Raw genomic sequence first — 15670 nt, 5'->3', positions numbered from 1 at the left:
TGTACTTTGAGTCTCTCCCATGGTGTTGTTTACCTGTTGTATTGTTTTTTGTTTACTGTATCACACATTAGAAATAAAAAAAATCCGCTGTTTTTGACAAGCACACGATCCTTCACTGCTTCTTCTCTTGTGCATCTGAAATAAGCGAAAAGTACTAGATTACAAAGCGTATTTTACTTGGGTATTTGCATTTTCTGCTACTTGATACTTCTACTCCACTACATTTGTCTGAGCTTTAGTTACTTTTCCTTGTAAAATAGGACAATTTACCCAGTAGATATTATAAAGAGCTTCTAAAATGCAACACTATGTTAAAGAACACTTCCAAAGAATGAGGGGGAATGGATTAGGACAGGGCTGTCAAACTCATTTGAGTTCAGTTCCATATTCAGCTAAATTTGATCTCCAGTGGGCCAGACCAGAAAAAGAATAACAGAATAATATATAAATGACAACTCCATATTTTGTCTTTGTTTTAGTGTAAAAAAATCCCATTAAATTATGAAAATACTTCCTTTTATTAACTATCAAAAAAAAAAAAAAACCCAGAAAAAAATGAAATTTCAATTAAAAAAACGTAAAAATTTAGTGCATTTGTAACAATATTATTCCTCAACTTCTCATTTCTCCATGTGCATTATGGATCGGATCTACAAAGACACTAAACACTGAGGAACAGGAAGAAAAGAGTTCAAATTGTGCTGAATTTTCTTTGGACATTTCAGGTTGTTCATATTTGTTCAGGTTATTCACATTTAATTGTTACAGGATAGTTTGTAGTTTGATTTTTTTTTTTTTTTTTTTTGGCTTAATTCAAGATTTTTTTCCCCCTTAATTTAAGATTTTTTTTTGTCTTATTTCAAGATTTTTTGCTGAATTTGAGATTTTTTTTGGCTTTAAGATTTTTTTTTTTTTACTTGAAGATTTTTTTGGGCTTATTTCAAGATTTTTTGCTAAATTTGAGAATTTTTGCCTAATTGAAGATTTTTTTTACTTAATTGAAGACTTTTTTTGGCTTAATTGAAGATTTTTGGTTTTTTTTTACATAATTGAAGATTTTTTTGGCTAAATTCAAGATTTTTTTTTGGCTTAATTCAAGATTTTTTGCTAAATTTGAGATTTTTTTTGGCTTAATTGAAGTTTTTTTTTACTTAATTGAAGAATTTTTTTTTGGCTTGATTCAAGATTTTTTCCTTAATTCAAGCTAAATGTTTTTTGTTTAATTCAATTCAAGACTGTAGAATTTTTGCACTTGGCAAAAACATCCCAGGGGCCAAAATGGAGGCTTTGGCGGGCCACATTTGGCCCGCAGGCTGCATGTTTGACACTCCTGAGTTAGTGTATGACATGATAAATTGTCTCTGTAGCAGCTGAAAATAATTTCAGGGAAAGAGTGGGGACCCTGTTTAAAACTTAAGATGAATTCGAAAACAAATGACCAAAAAGCTGGTTATCTGTTGTTTTATAAAGTGTTATTACACATACATACTGGTTTCTGTACATTTATCTAACAGGTTAATAAGTCTTCCACTGGAAAGACCCTGTAAAGTGAATGTATTGTCATGTGCAGACAGTGTTTTGAAGTAGATCTGGTTGCTCTGAGACAAATATTCCTTTTCAATAAAACCCATTCTATTATTAATTCTCACAGTTTCACATTTTGACCCAACACTGTATGTTAGAAACTACAGCCGATCAACATTTTTAATTTAATGTTTCTGTAGTAGTGACTCAAAATTGGTAACGTTTCACTACTTTTTTTCTGGGGATTTTTTACTTGTAGGTCAGTGTTTGAGATCCTGCCAGTTTAACCCATAAAGACCCAAACATCCACTGTCGACCTAAACCATCTGCTGATCTGAACGGTTTAACCCTTTATCGGGCACTCATTGAAATACACTGAAATTCAAAATTTCAACCTTAGTATGTTATTGAACATCATCATCTACCTCCTCTTGCCATAAAATTTCCAAGCACCACTTGCTAAAAAGTAAACACATGCCATAAAACAACTATTAAAAGGTCATAAACTGACAAAAATCAGTTATATTCACTATGTACAGCCACATTTCTATAAAATCTCTCTAAATCACTGTATAATGTTATAAAAACTAACATGCATCTTGACCTCACTGAGGCACGGGATTGGCCCCATATTTAATGTTTGCAGAAATTACCAAAAATGGTCACTTGTCCGATAAAGGGTTAATACCTGTTAATCCATTAATTCTATCAATTCATGTAAATAATTGGAGTAAAATACAGTTTGTCATCTTTTCATGGTCATCAGATATGACTCATTTGGACGTTCAGAGGCTCCGTAGTGAACGTGGAAACACTGTCATCTTCTACAACATTGATTCACCAGTGAAACCCATGGAGTTGGATCAATGACAGTGGACGGACACACTGAGTTTATGTTCAGTTAATGATAGATTTGACTGAAAAAGTCTCTTTTTCTTCAGTTTTCTCTGTTTTTGATATAATAACTTTCAACTTTAATCTGAGCTTTATGAACATCTACATGATCAGTGAATTAAATGTAGGAAAATGCATCATTTACACTGAAAAAACACAAAATACAGAGGATAATATAACAAACGATGATAAATGACTTAAGAAAAGTCAAATATAGAGAAAAAATAATTTTGGAAGTGGCACTAAAGAAGCACTAGGTCTTTATGGGTTAAGTAAAATAACCTTATATTTATTTATATGTAATATATTGTCAGACATATTGTACACAGACAATTTTTCAACGCTAGCTTACAGTTTGACTTGAATTTTAAGAAATATTATCAAGTGAAAATCAATTAGAAATGCACCAATCTCAATAAATTTGTATGTTATTAAATGTTTTCAAATCAGAAGTACCTTCACACAGAATGTAAAAAAGATAACCCCTATCTACTCAATAAAATTAAGGCAACACATTACAAGCAATATTATTAATTAAATTTCCCTCTGTTTGGTATTGACTAAATATTAATTAAATGAAGCCCTTAATAGTTATCCACTTAATATGAGTAGATTTGAATGCTAAACAAAATGGAATTAATTAAAAACTAAACAAAAATATTGATTTGATACGAAAAAAAGATAAACTTCTTAATGCGTAAATAGCACTTATAAAAATTTCTTTAATTTTACATTTCAGTGATATATAATTGAGCAATAATTGTATACACTGATCAGTGCATTAATTTGAATTCAATCAGAGCAATTAATTATGTCTAAATATTCCTTTATCTAAGGAATGACTGAAATGTAATAATGCTCTACTCAATTTACACAAAGGCGTATGTTTACACTTATATTTATTGAGTAAATTTGAAAGCTGTGAAATCATTTAGATTTACTGTTTGACAGGTCAGGTTTTTTTTACTTGATTCCTGTTAGGTACAATGGTGTATTCACCGCAGATGTAGCAGAATACGTCAGGCTTATTTTTGCAAGATCTTCCAGTCGAAGCCGTTTCATTCACCTGTAATATTAAAAAACCCATTAATCATAAATTGGCAAAAGTAAAATTTTCAGAACTCGTTTATTGCAAGAAATATGAAAGAATTTTGTATCATATGATGTGAAAAGGCCCATAAATGTAAGCACAAATGTTAAAAAGCCAATATGTAGCATAGTTCAGAAAGTTGACCTGATTGAGCAAAATTAATGTAATTTTTGGATTCAGCACACCAAAATTATCCTAAATCAGCTAAAAAAACTTAAACAATAAATTTGTTGTTGACCAGTGTAATAGATGTAAATATAAGACAAAATTAACTGTTGGATTTTTAAGCATTTATTTTGGTGCATCCAACTCAAATAAAAACTTAAGTGATTTTCACAGATTTTATTAAGATAGAATACCTTTATATTATTGTGATATTTACTAAGGCCGTGAGTTATTTTTTAGAGCGTAATAGCCCAGTAAAAACAAAATATGTTTCCTTACTTTAGCCAAACAGGAATTGTGCAAGATGAGTACTGAGGAAGAAGATGGGCATTCTGGACTCTTTTCAAATGCCATGTGATGACAGCCCACTGCATTAAAATAAAGCACTTTGACAGGAAGTGCTTTTCAATTACAAATTGCCTGATTACAGTGATTTGAATTTACTCAATATTCTCTGTGTTTGAAATTAAATAAACAGAATGCTTATGTTTAATTTAACCACAATGAGTAGATTTTATTTCAAACATTTTTATTTGAAATTTAATTAAATTATTGCCACAAAACCAAAGACACAACTGCATTGAATATATTTTACCAAATACATTATTTAAAATCTACATGACCACAGAATCATTTATTACAGTGCAGAATGTAATTATTACAAAGCAAAAATGTTTCACTACTTTTATTCTGGAGGGTTTTACTTGTAGATCAGTGCAATTTATCATTACTTATATTTTTTCTTTACATCGGATTGGGTTTTTTTCCTGAAGTAAATGATCTGAAAATGGAGCAGGACTATAGGATTTCAACGTAAAGAAAGTGAAAAGCTTGAGCTCACCTTAATTAAAAGCTTTGTGGTGTGGTAATTGCAGATGAAGTGTGTGGGAACCAGGGGAACAGGCGTGGACACTGATTCCGTTATGGCATCAGAAACACGACCTGTTTACTGTGACCACGGTGCCAAAACTGACCATTGTGTCGCTACGAGTAAACACTGCTCTGACAATAAGTCTCTGCTGAAAACCAATCACACACATCAGTGAACACCAATTAGTTATCTGTGTCGGTCTCCAAGATGCACTTTAGTCCAGAGGAAACCAGCAGCTGCACAGGTTCAGGTTTAGGGTTAGGATTTCTACAAGAACCAGAGACATTTTCTGCAAAAAGACCCACAGCTGCAGCCACAAGGTAAGACTGGGATTTAGGTCTACACATGGAGCAAGTAATAAAAAAAAAAAATTCACGTAACACTTTACTTTGAAGGTCTAGTTTATAATGCATTAAGTGCACATTTATAAGACATTCTAATGCATTTATAATGCATTATAAAAGTCATTACAACAGTTTATGATCATGTAAAACAACTTATACCAAGGTTAATAAAGTATTTTAAGTGTAGGCCTAATGTATTATAAATCCAGTTTTCATTATGTTTTATACATCCACATCAAAGCAGTGTGAAGGAATTTGTTTTTTTAGGTGGGAACTTTTGTTAGGTTTTGTCACTGGTCCCTATGCCCATCTATTTTAGGGATTTCATATTTATTTAAAAAAAAAAAAAAGTATGCGTTTGAATTAAAGATTTAGAGATGCCACATTAGTTTTTATTTCTGTATAAAGCAACATGTAACACTTGTATTTACTGTCTCTGTTCTTTTAATGTTTTGTTTTTGCAAAATACAGAGTTACTCAGAACACTTGGATGTATAAGTTTTTTCTTCCACTTTACTTAGAGCCAGCAGATCCTGCTCATACGTCATCAGACGTGTGTTCTAATATTATCAGTCCTCCTGTAACTTATTATTGATGTTTCTAAGGCATTATTCAGTTTCAGAAACTACATGTCAGAGCAGTTCTGTGTCTTTATAACTGGTTACAGTTCTGATGGTTAGAATGTGCTCTGTAACTGAGGATTTGAGATTCTTCTTTCAGACATTGTTGTCACTTTGGTGTGGATGGAGAAAACATAATGAAAGCTGAATGTATAATACATTAGGCCTACACTTAGAATACTTTATTAATCTTGGTATAAGTTGTTGTACATGATCATAAACTGTTGTAATGACTTTTTTAATGCATTATAAATGCATTATAATGTCTGATGAATGTGCACTTAATGCATCATAAACTAGACCTTCAGTAAAGTGTTACTGAAAAGGTTTTATTTTCTTCTTCATTTTTAGGCAACAGACTAGTCCACATAATGTACCGTGATGTTTTTGGTCCATTTCCATCATTTGTCTAATGTCACCTCTCATGTCATGGATTTAACCCACACATTTGAACTAACTATTCTATTTTATGGTAAGATAATATTTACTGCCGCGCTAATTAAACACCTTTAAAATGTAATGCCAATCATCACATGTAGCCTATTTAGTCATTAAAACAGTGGTTCCCAACCTTTTTTGGCTCGTGACCCCATTTTAACATCACAAATTTCAGGCAACCCCACACATTCAAAATGGAGACTTTTTTTTTTTTTTTTTTGCTAAAATTGATTTGTTTTTGATCATGTAATAGTTTGCTATAATATGTTGCAAATAAACGTTAATTTTACATGACATTTAGGTTATATAATGTAAATTTTATTAGTAAGTTTTAATTTTATTTATTTTTTTATTATTTATTTACTTTTTTTTTATCAATTACTAGAAATTTCAAGTGATCTCATTTGAATTCCAGGCGACCCCACATGGGTCCTGACCCTAAGGTTCAAAAACACTGCATTATCTGCTCCCAATCCCCTTTTTAAATCATGTGGTACAGTCTGTTCTTTCTCAAACTGACCAAATCTTAGAGCACAAACATGTGAAACCAGTGTTGAAGGGGTTTAGCTGAAATGAGGAGGACAGAGGGTCTTATTTCGAGGCTCACCTGGGGTGTAGACCCACCAGCAGCACCAAAGTTTGCATTGGAATAATGCTGATCCTTTTACAGGGAAACCTTGACACTTTAGTAAGGGTTTTTTTTTTTTTTTGGTCTTTTTTTTTTTATCAGTTACTAGAAATTTCAGGCGACCCCATGTGGGGTCCTGCCCCCACAGTTGAAACCCACTGCATTAAAACAGTGGTGTTTGAAAATAATGCTGAAACCATCACAGGGCCAGTGTTTGAAGGTCTGCCTTCAAACAGCCCAGTGCCATCACCAGTGTAAACATGTGTTCCTTTAGTTTCAGTCCTTGTTCTCGTTTCTGTGGCTCATAAACCTCATTGTGACTGCCGCTGCTCTGCGGTGGATGCCAGGCCTCCATGTGTTCAGCTCCATCACTATGCTCTGCTTCTACAGGTAGGATGACACCTGTTGCTCCACAGTGTGTCTCGTTCTCTTTGGGTTCCCCGACGTCCGCAGCCACCGCACGCGCATAGGAGCGCGGCTTGCTTTTGATGTCGGTGATGACCTCATCATTTCCGCGGGAATATTATTCCAGTTTGTGTACTCACCTGTGCAGCTCGGCGGTCTGTGGTCCCAGTCTGTAGTGGTAGTTGCTTGTGCTCCTCCAGTTACCCTAGAAACTGTTCCTGCTGCTGTCCAACCACAGACCCTAACTCCAGGAGCCCAGGGGCTTCTAATGTCTGACAACTGCTCCGGGGTCGGCGGCATTATGGTGTACACGCCAAGCAGGGCCGGAGCACCAAATTCTAGGCCCATACACAAAAAGTCCCCCCCTCCCCCGAGGCGGCACCAAGAGGGGGCATGGGGGGGGCAAAAACCCCCCCAGTCACAACCTCTGCCCTCCCAATTGCCCCCCTCCCCGGGATTTGGGCAAATCTTTGGGAAAATTCGAGCAACGAAGAAATATGAAAAATCTGTCAATGAAAGCGTATATAACGCATTTTGATCCACTTCTAATCCAAACAGGCAGACATGCAGAGGCCGTTTCTTCTGAATAATAGAGTTCTAGGCTCATAATGACGTGTGTCTTCAGTTCTGGAATGGATTCACACCTCCGCTTCTATTGCATTCATCTTTCTTCTACATAAGAAATGTAAAGCAAAGAATTAGCACGAGTAGCATAAGGACTAGTTTTTTATGTTTTGGACCCACCTATTAATTACAAATAGTTTTGTTCACTGTTCAGGTCTGTTTTATCACTCAGTTTAAATTTCTGCTAGAAGATTATACCGTTCAGTATGAAAGTGGACCTAAGCCGACAGATGTTGTCAGTGATTATATATATGTGCATGTAATGGAAGCCATCGTATACATACGTTTTGTTTTATTAGTTGGTTAGGCTATTAGTTTTATTCTGTTTTCAACATTTATTTACTTGCATACATTGGCATTGCTGTTTATTTGCTGCATGTTTTTCTGATGTGTTTAGAGAAATTTGTGAAAGTAGATTGTACCTATTAAATAATCATAACAGAAAGTCTGAGTTGTTCATGCTGGAGTTTTTAACAAATACCTTGAATACATTAAATATTACCTGATTTTACCTAAAATTGGCCCTCTATATAAAGTGTAACAGATAGGCTATACATTCTCTCTCTCTCTCTCTCTCTCTCTATATATATATATATATATATATATATATATACATATATATATACAGATACATATATATATATATATATATATAGACACATATATATATATATATACACACACACACATATATATATATATACACACACACACACACATATATATATATATATATATATACACACACACACACACATATATACACACACACACACATATATATATATATATATATATATATATATATATATATATATATATACACACATACAGGGTGTCCCCATAAGTCTCCATACATAGGAGACATAATACATTCCATACATATATGGTTCTAACATGTATTTCTGTATATTTCAGATAACCCAAAGAATGCATTTGAATAAAGAGCAACAAATTGAAATCATCCTGATGGCCGGTTCAGCAAGCAGTCGTATGGTTGCAAGCGCGTTTAACAGAAAACATGGGACGAGTATCACACACAACACTGTGGCAAAACTTATTGTCAAGTTAAAAAAAACAGGAAGTGTTTTGGATCAATTTGTTCCCGACAAAATGGCAGTCATATAGAGCATATTATATAAATAAAAATGGTTTATGTCAAGAAATGTTTATTTTTCCTATGTATGGAGACTTATGGGACACCCTGTATATATACACACATAGCAGCCGCTAAAGCATGAAGCATACATTTTTTTTGTCCACCCCCCCAACATTTTCTTTGCCCTTCAGTTGCCCCCCCACTTTAAAAATCCTGGTGCCGCCACTGCCCGACACACACACACGTCCACCCATCGGCCAAAATTTTCAATAGCCGATAATAATATGTCATAAAAGGTAACCAAACAAAACATGACTCAATAGTCATTTTCCTGTAAAGATACAAGAGGCAAAAACAAACAGATTTGAACAAGTATTCCAAAAATAAAAATAGCACAATTCTATACATTCCAGTTTACTGTACAGAAAATGCCCACTGACGGGTCTTCTTGCTGGAAAAACCCCTGATGTGGTCTTTAAAGTCCAATGCTCTTGCCAATGTGCTTTCAATGGAGAGAACAGCTGAACAAGCAAGGTGTGTTTCTCAAACTCTGTGTGGACTGAACCACTGTGCGCTTTTCTCAAGGGCTGTTCACAGAGTAGTGACAGCAGTCTTTACTTTTTTGGAATACAATAATATACCAGTTTATAAAATCTAATATGTGAAACTTGCATATAGGTTGGTATTTATCATATAATTTAGTTGAACAGGAAAAAAAAATAATTTAAAAAAAATACAAAAATCTTAACTTCCCATGGGCCCCCCTGTCCCTTGAGCCCCCCCACAGCTGTGTAGGTTAACAGCCCTGATCAACAGCCATGACGCCAAGTAACTCAGGTGTCCGAAATCCAAAACCAGTAGTCAGTTAGTCCAGAAGTTTCCAAAAAACCAAGCATCAACACGAAACATACTCCAACAGGAACAGGCCACTACGGAAGCGTATTGCATTCACAAAAAAAAAATAATTTCGGCTCTGTTTTTCTGAATTAATGAGATAATTATCTCATAATTACGAAAAAAATAAGTTAAAAAAAAAAATCGGCGCTGTTTTTCTGAGTTTATGAGATACTGTTTCCTGAAAAAAAAAAAAAGCTCTGTTTTTCTGAGTTTATGAGATACTGTTTCCTGAAAAAAAAAAGCTCTGTTTTTCTGAGTTTACGAGATACTGTTTTCCGGAAAAAAAAAAAAGCTCTGTTTTTCTGAGTTTATGAGATACTGTTTTCCGAAAAAAAAAAAAATAAAAAAGCTCTGTTTTTCTGAGTTTATGAGATACTGTTTTCCGAAAAACAAACAAAAAAAAAAAGCTCTGTTTTTCTGAGTTTATGAGATACTGTTTTCCGAAAAAAAAAAAAAAAAAAAGCTCTGTTTTTCTGAGTTTACGAGATACTGTTTTCCGGAAAAAAAAAAGCTCTGTTTTTCTGAGTTTATGAGATACTGTTTTCCGGAAAAAAAAAAAAAAAAAAGCTCTGTTTTTCTAAGTTTACGAGATACTGTTTTCCGGAAAAAAAAAAAGCTCTGTTTTTCTGAGTTTATGAGATACTGTTTCCTGAAAAAAAAAAAGCTCTGTTTTTCTGAGTTTACGAGATACTGTTTTCCGAAAAAAAAAAAAAAAAAACTCTGTTTTTCTGAGTTTACGAGATACTGTTTTCCTGAAAAAAAAAAAGCTCTGTTTTTCTGAGTTTACGAGATACTGTTTCCTGAAAAAAAAAAAAAGCTCTGTTTTCTGAGTTTATGAGATACTGTTTCCTGAAAAAAAAAAAAAAAAGCTCTGTTTTTCTGAGTTTACGAGATACTGTTTTCCGAAAAAAAAAAAAAAAAAAAAGCTCTGTTTTTCTGAGTTTACGAGATACTGTTTTCCGGAAAAAAAAAAGCTCTGTTTTTCTGAGTTTATGAGATACTGTTTCCTGAAAAAAAAAAAAAGCTCTGTTTTTCTGAGTTTACGAGATACTGTTTCCTGAAAAAAAAAAAGCTCTGTTTTTCTGAGTTTACGAGATACTGTTTCCTGAAAAAAAAAAGCTCTGTTTTTCTGAGTTTACGAGATACTGTTTCCTGAAAAAAAAAAAAAGCTCTGTTTTCTGAGTTTACGAGATACTGTTTCCTGAAAAAAAAAAAGCTCTGTTTTCTGAGTTTACGAGATACTGTTTCCTGAAAAAAAAAAAAAAAAAGCTCTGTTTTTCTGAGTTTACGAGATACTGTTTTCTGGAAAAAAAAAAAAAAAAAGCTCTGTTTTTCTGAGTTTACGAGATACTGTTTTCCGGAAAAAAAAAAAAAAAGCTCTGTTTTTCTGAGTTTATGAGATACTGTTTCCTGAAAAAAAAAAAGCTCTGTTTTTCTGAGTTTACGACATACTGTTTCCTGAAAAAAAAAAAAAAAAAGCTCTGTTTTTCTGAGTTTACGAGATACTGTTTTCCGGGGAAAAAAAAAAAAAGCTCTGTTTTTCTGAGTTTATGAGATACTGTTTCCTGAAAAAAAAGAGCTCTGTTTTTCTGAGTTTACGAGATACTGTTTTCCGGAAAAAAAAAAAAAGCTCTGTTTTTCTGAGTTTACGAGATACTGTTTCCTGAAAAAAAAAAAGCTCTGTTTTCTGAGTTTACGAGATACTGTTTTCCGAAAAAAAAAAAAAAAAAGCTCTGTTTTTCTGAGTTTACGAGATACTGTTTTCTGGAAAAAAAAAAAAAAGCTCTGTTTTTCTGAGTTTACGAGATACTGTTTTCCGGAAAAAAAAAAAAAAGCTCTGTTTTTCTGAGTTTATGAGATACTGTTTCCTGAAAAAAAAAAAGCTCTGTTTTCTGAGTTTACGAGATACTGTTTTCCGAAAAAAAAAAAAAAGCTCTGTTTTTCTGAGTTTACGAGATACTGTTTTCCGGAAAAAAAAAAAAAAAAAGCTCTGTTTTTCTGAGTTTACGAGATACTGTTTCCTGAAAAAAAAAAAAAAAAAGCTCTGTTTTTCTGAGTTTATGAGATACTGTTTCCTGAAAAAAAAAAAAGCTCTGTTTTCTGAGTTTACGAGATACTGTTTCCTGAAAAAAAAAAAAAAAGCTCTGTTTTTCTGAGTTTACGAGATACTGTTTTCTGGAAAAAAAAAAGCTCTGTTTTTCTGAGTTTACGAGATACTGTTTTCCGGAAAAAAAAAGCTCTGTTTTTCTGAGTTTACGAGATACTGTTTTCTGAAAAAAAATAAAATGTGGCTCTGTGTCAGTGGGACAGTGGTCCCTGGTCCAGGCAGGAGCTCCTTCTATCTGTGCTGCTGAAAGCCTCTCGGGGGAGCGTGAAGTTGTTTCCGTTCTCGTAACTGGTTCCGATTACGGATCATGGAACTAGTTTCGTTCACAGAAATCAGAACCAAGCCCCGCTTTGTGCACGGATCAAGCCCTTCAAGCACACCGGCGCTCGGAGCCTGTAACCCTGCTTCCTGACAGGGCACGACCGCGGTGATGGGAGTTGGCATTAATGAAGTCAAATAAAATGACATTCACCAGCATTAAAGAAAATATACACAGCAGAAGAGTGCACATGCGGATTCATTTATTTGTCGGACCTGATGGAAAGCATTAGTCAGAACTAGATCCATGGAGGAGTGGCTTGGTGAACCAGTTCGTCCCCCCTCCAATAACTTTCCATCAGGTCCAGGCGGACAGCTATCCGCTCCCCGGTGTGTAAGCCGGACTGGAGTGGGTGGACGGAGCAGCTCAACCTGACAGAACAGCGGCGCTCGGAGCCTGTAGCCCGGCACCACGACGCGGTGATGGGAGTTGGCATTATTGACTACTACCACTACTACTAGGACTCCTGCCATGGGGCGGGTGTCCCGTCCCGGTGCATTGGGCCGACCAGGTGAACCAGTGTTGTCCATCGCTGGTGGTCTTGCTCCAGCTGCTCTGCGTCCTCCATGGTAACTCCATGTTGTCGGAGGTCGCCTGCAATGACGTCGAGCCATCGGGTGCGGGACTTGCCTTGTGGTCGTTTCCAGTCTGCGGCCTTTGGGTCAAACTGAAGGATGGCTCTTGTTGGATGGTCAGGAGGGAGGCGGAGGACATGACCGAACCAGCGGGGGCGACGTTGCGCGGCCAGGCTGGATGCTTTGGGCTGGCGTGTGCGGGCTCCAAGCACCTGATTGGAAACCCGCCGGGTCCACCTGATGTTTTCGATGGTTCTGAGAGCCCTGCTATCAAAGCCATCTATTCTGGCAGCCAGAGTCTGGTTTAAGAGCCATGTTTCTGAGCTGTAGAGCAGGATGGAGAGGACGGCAGAGTTGTAGATCCAGAGCTTCGTCCTGCGTGAGATGGTCTGGTGCCGCCACAGTGGTTTCCAGAGAGACTGCAGAGCTGATGCTGCCAGGGCCCTTCTGCGGGTAATCTCTGGTTTTAGGTCCCCGTTGTCTGTCACCACCCCAGATACACAAAGCTCTTGACAGGTTCTACAATGTCATTACTAAGCTGCAAGGGAGGTGGATCCAGCCCATCACCAACATGCATGAGGTTGGTTTTTGTCCAGTTCACTTGGAGGCCAAGCTTCTGTGCCTCTTCACTGTATCTGCCCAGAGCATCTGTCAGCTGACTGTAGGATGTGCTGAGCAGGATGGTGTCAGCAGCGTACTCCAGGTCCTGGCATTAATGAAGTCAAATAAAATGACATTCACTAGCATTAAAGAAAATAGAAACAACAGAAGAGTGCAAATGTGTATTCATTTATTTGTCGGACCTGATGGAACGCATTAGTCAGAACTAGATCTGTGGAGGAGCGTCTTGGTGTCCCGGTTCACCCCCCACCCCCATAGCTTTCCACCTGGACCTGATGGAAAGCTGTCCGGGGGTGGGGGGTGAACCGGGACACCAAGACGCATATTTTCTTTAATCATGGTGAATGTCATTTTATTTGACTTCATTAATGCCAACTCCCATCACCGCGTCGTGGTGCCGGGCTACAGGCTCCGAGCGCCGCTGTTCTGTGGAGTTGAGCTGCTCCGTCCACCCGCTCCAGTCCGGCTTACACACCGGGGAGCGGATTAGCTGTCCGCCTGGACCTGTGACGTCGCCCGGTACGGCGCAGCGGGGCCCCACCCTGGAGCCAGGCCTGGGGTTGGAGCTCGTATGCGAGCGCCTGGTGGCCGGACCTATGCCCACGGGGTCTGGCCGGGCCCAGCCCGAAAGAGCGACATGGGCCCGCCCTCCGACGGACTCACCACCCATTGAGGGAATCATAGGGGCCGGGTGCAGTGTGGATTGGGTGACAGTTGAAGGCAGGGAGCCCGACAACCTGATCCCTGGACACAGAGTCTAGCTCTTGGGACATGGAATGTCACTTGGCTGGGGGGGAAGGAGCCAGAGCTTGTGAGGGAGGTTGAGAGATACCGTCTAAATATAGTCGGGCTCACCTCCACACACAGCTTGGGCTCTGGAACCCAACCCCTCGAAAGGGGCTGGACTCTCCACTTCTCTGGCGTTGCCCGCGGTGAGAGGCGGCGGGCTGGTGTGGGCTTACTCATAGCCCCTCAGCTCAGCCGCCATGTGTTGGAGTTCACCCCGGTGAACGAGAGGGTCGCGTCCCTACACCTTCGGGTCGGGGACAGGTGCCTCACTGTTGTTTCGGCCTACGGGCCGAACAGCAGTGCAGAGTACCCGGCCTTCTTGGAGTCCCTGGGAGGGGTGCTGGATGGTGCTCCGACTGGGGACTCCATTGTTCTCCTGGGCGACTTCAATGCCCACGTGGGCAACGACAGTGAGACCTGGAGGGGGGTGATGGGGAGGAACAGCCTCCCTGATCTGAACCCGAGTGGTGTTCTGTTACTGGACTTCTGTGCTAGTCACAGTTTGTCCATAACAAACACCATGTTCCAACACAGGGATGTCCATAAGTGCACTTGGCACCAGGACACCCTAGGCCGGAGGTCGATGATCGACTTCATTGTCATATCATCAGACCTCCGGCCGTGTGTTTTGGACACTCGGGTGAAGAGAGGGGCAGAGCTGTCAACCGATCACCACCTGGTGGTGAGTTGGATCCGCTGGCGAAGGAGGAAACCAGACCGACTCGGCAGGCCCAAACGTGTTGTGAGGGTCTGTTGGGAACATCTGGCAGAACCTGATGTCAGCGCGGTCTTCAACTCCCACGTCCGGGAGAGCTTCTCCCAGATCCCGGGGGAGGCTGGGGACATTGAGTCCGAGTGGACCATGTTCTCCACCTCCATTGTCGAAGCGGCTGCTCGGAGCTGTGGTCGCAAGGTCTCCGGTGCCTGTCGTGGCGGCAATCCCCGAACCCGGTGGTGGACCCCGGAAGTAAGGGATGCCGTCAAGCTGAAGAAGGAGTCTTATCGGGCCTTGTTGGCCCGTGGGACTCCCGAGGCAGCTGATGGGTACCGGAAGGCCAAGCGTGCTGCAGCTCAGGCGGTTGTGGAGGCAAAAACTCGGGTCTGGATGGAGTTTGGGGAGACCATGGAGGAGGACTATCGGTCGGCCTCGAGGAAATTCTGGCAAACCATCCGGCGACTCAGGAGGGGAAAGCAGTGCACCACCAACACTGTTTACAGTGGAAGTGTGAGGAGCTGCTGACCTCGACTGGGGATGCTGTCGGGCGGTGGAAGGAATACTTCGAGGATCTCCTCAATCCCACTGCCACGTCTTCCATAGAAGAAGCAGAGGCTGAGGTCTCAGAGGTGGACTCGTCCATCACCCAAGCTGAAGTCACAAGCTCCTCGGTGGCAGGGCACTGGGGGTGGATGAGATTCGCCCTGAGTACCTTAAGTCTCTGGATGTGCAGGGACTGTCTTGGTTGACACGTCTCTGTAACATCGCGTGGCGGTCGGGGACAGTACCTCTGGATTGGCAGACCGGGGTGGTGGTTCCCCTTTTTAAGAAAGGGGACCGGAGGATGTGCTCCAACTATGGGGGGGTCACACTCCTCAGCCTCCCGGGGAAAGTCTATTCCAGGGTACTGGAGAGGAAGATCCGACCGATAGTCGAACCTCGGAT

Source organism: Sphaeramia orbicularis, unplaced genomic scaffold (assembly GCF_902148855.1).
Source record: "Sphaeramia orbicularis unplaced genomic scaffold, fSphaOr1.1, whole genome shotgun sequence".
Lineage (NCBI taxonomy): Eukaryota > Metazoa > Chordata > Actinopteri > Kurtiformes > Apogonidae > Sphaeramia > Sphaeramia orbicularis.
Note: the sequence above shows the minus strand (reverse complement) of the source record.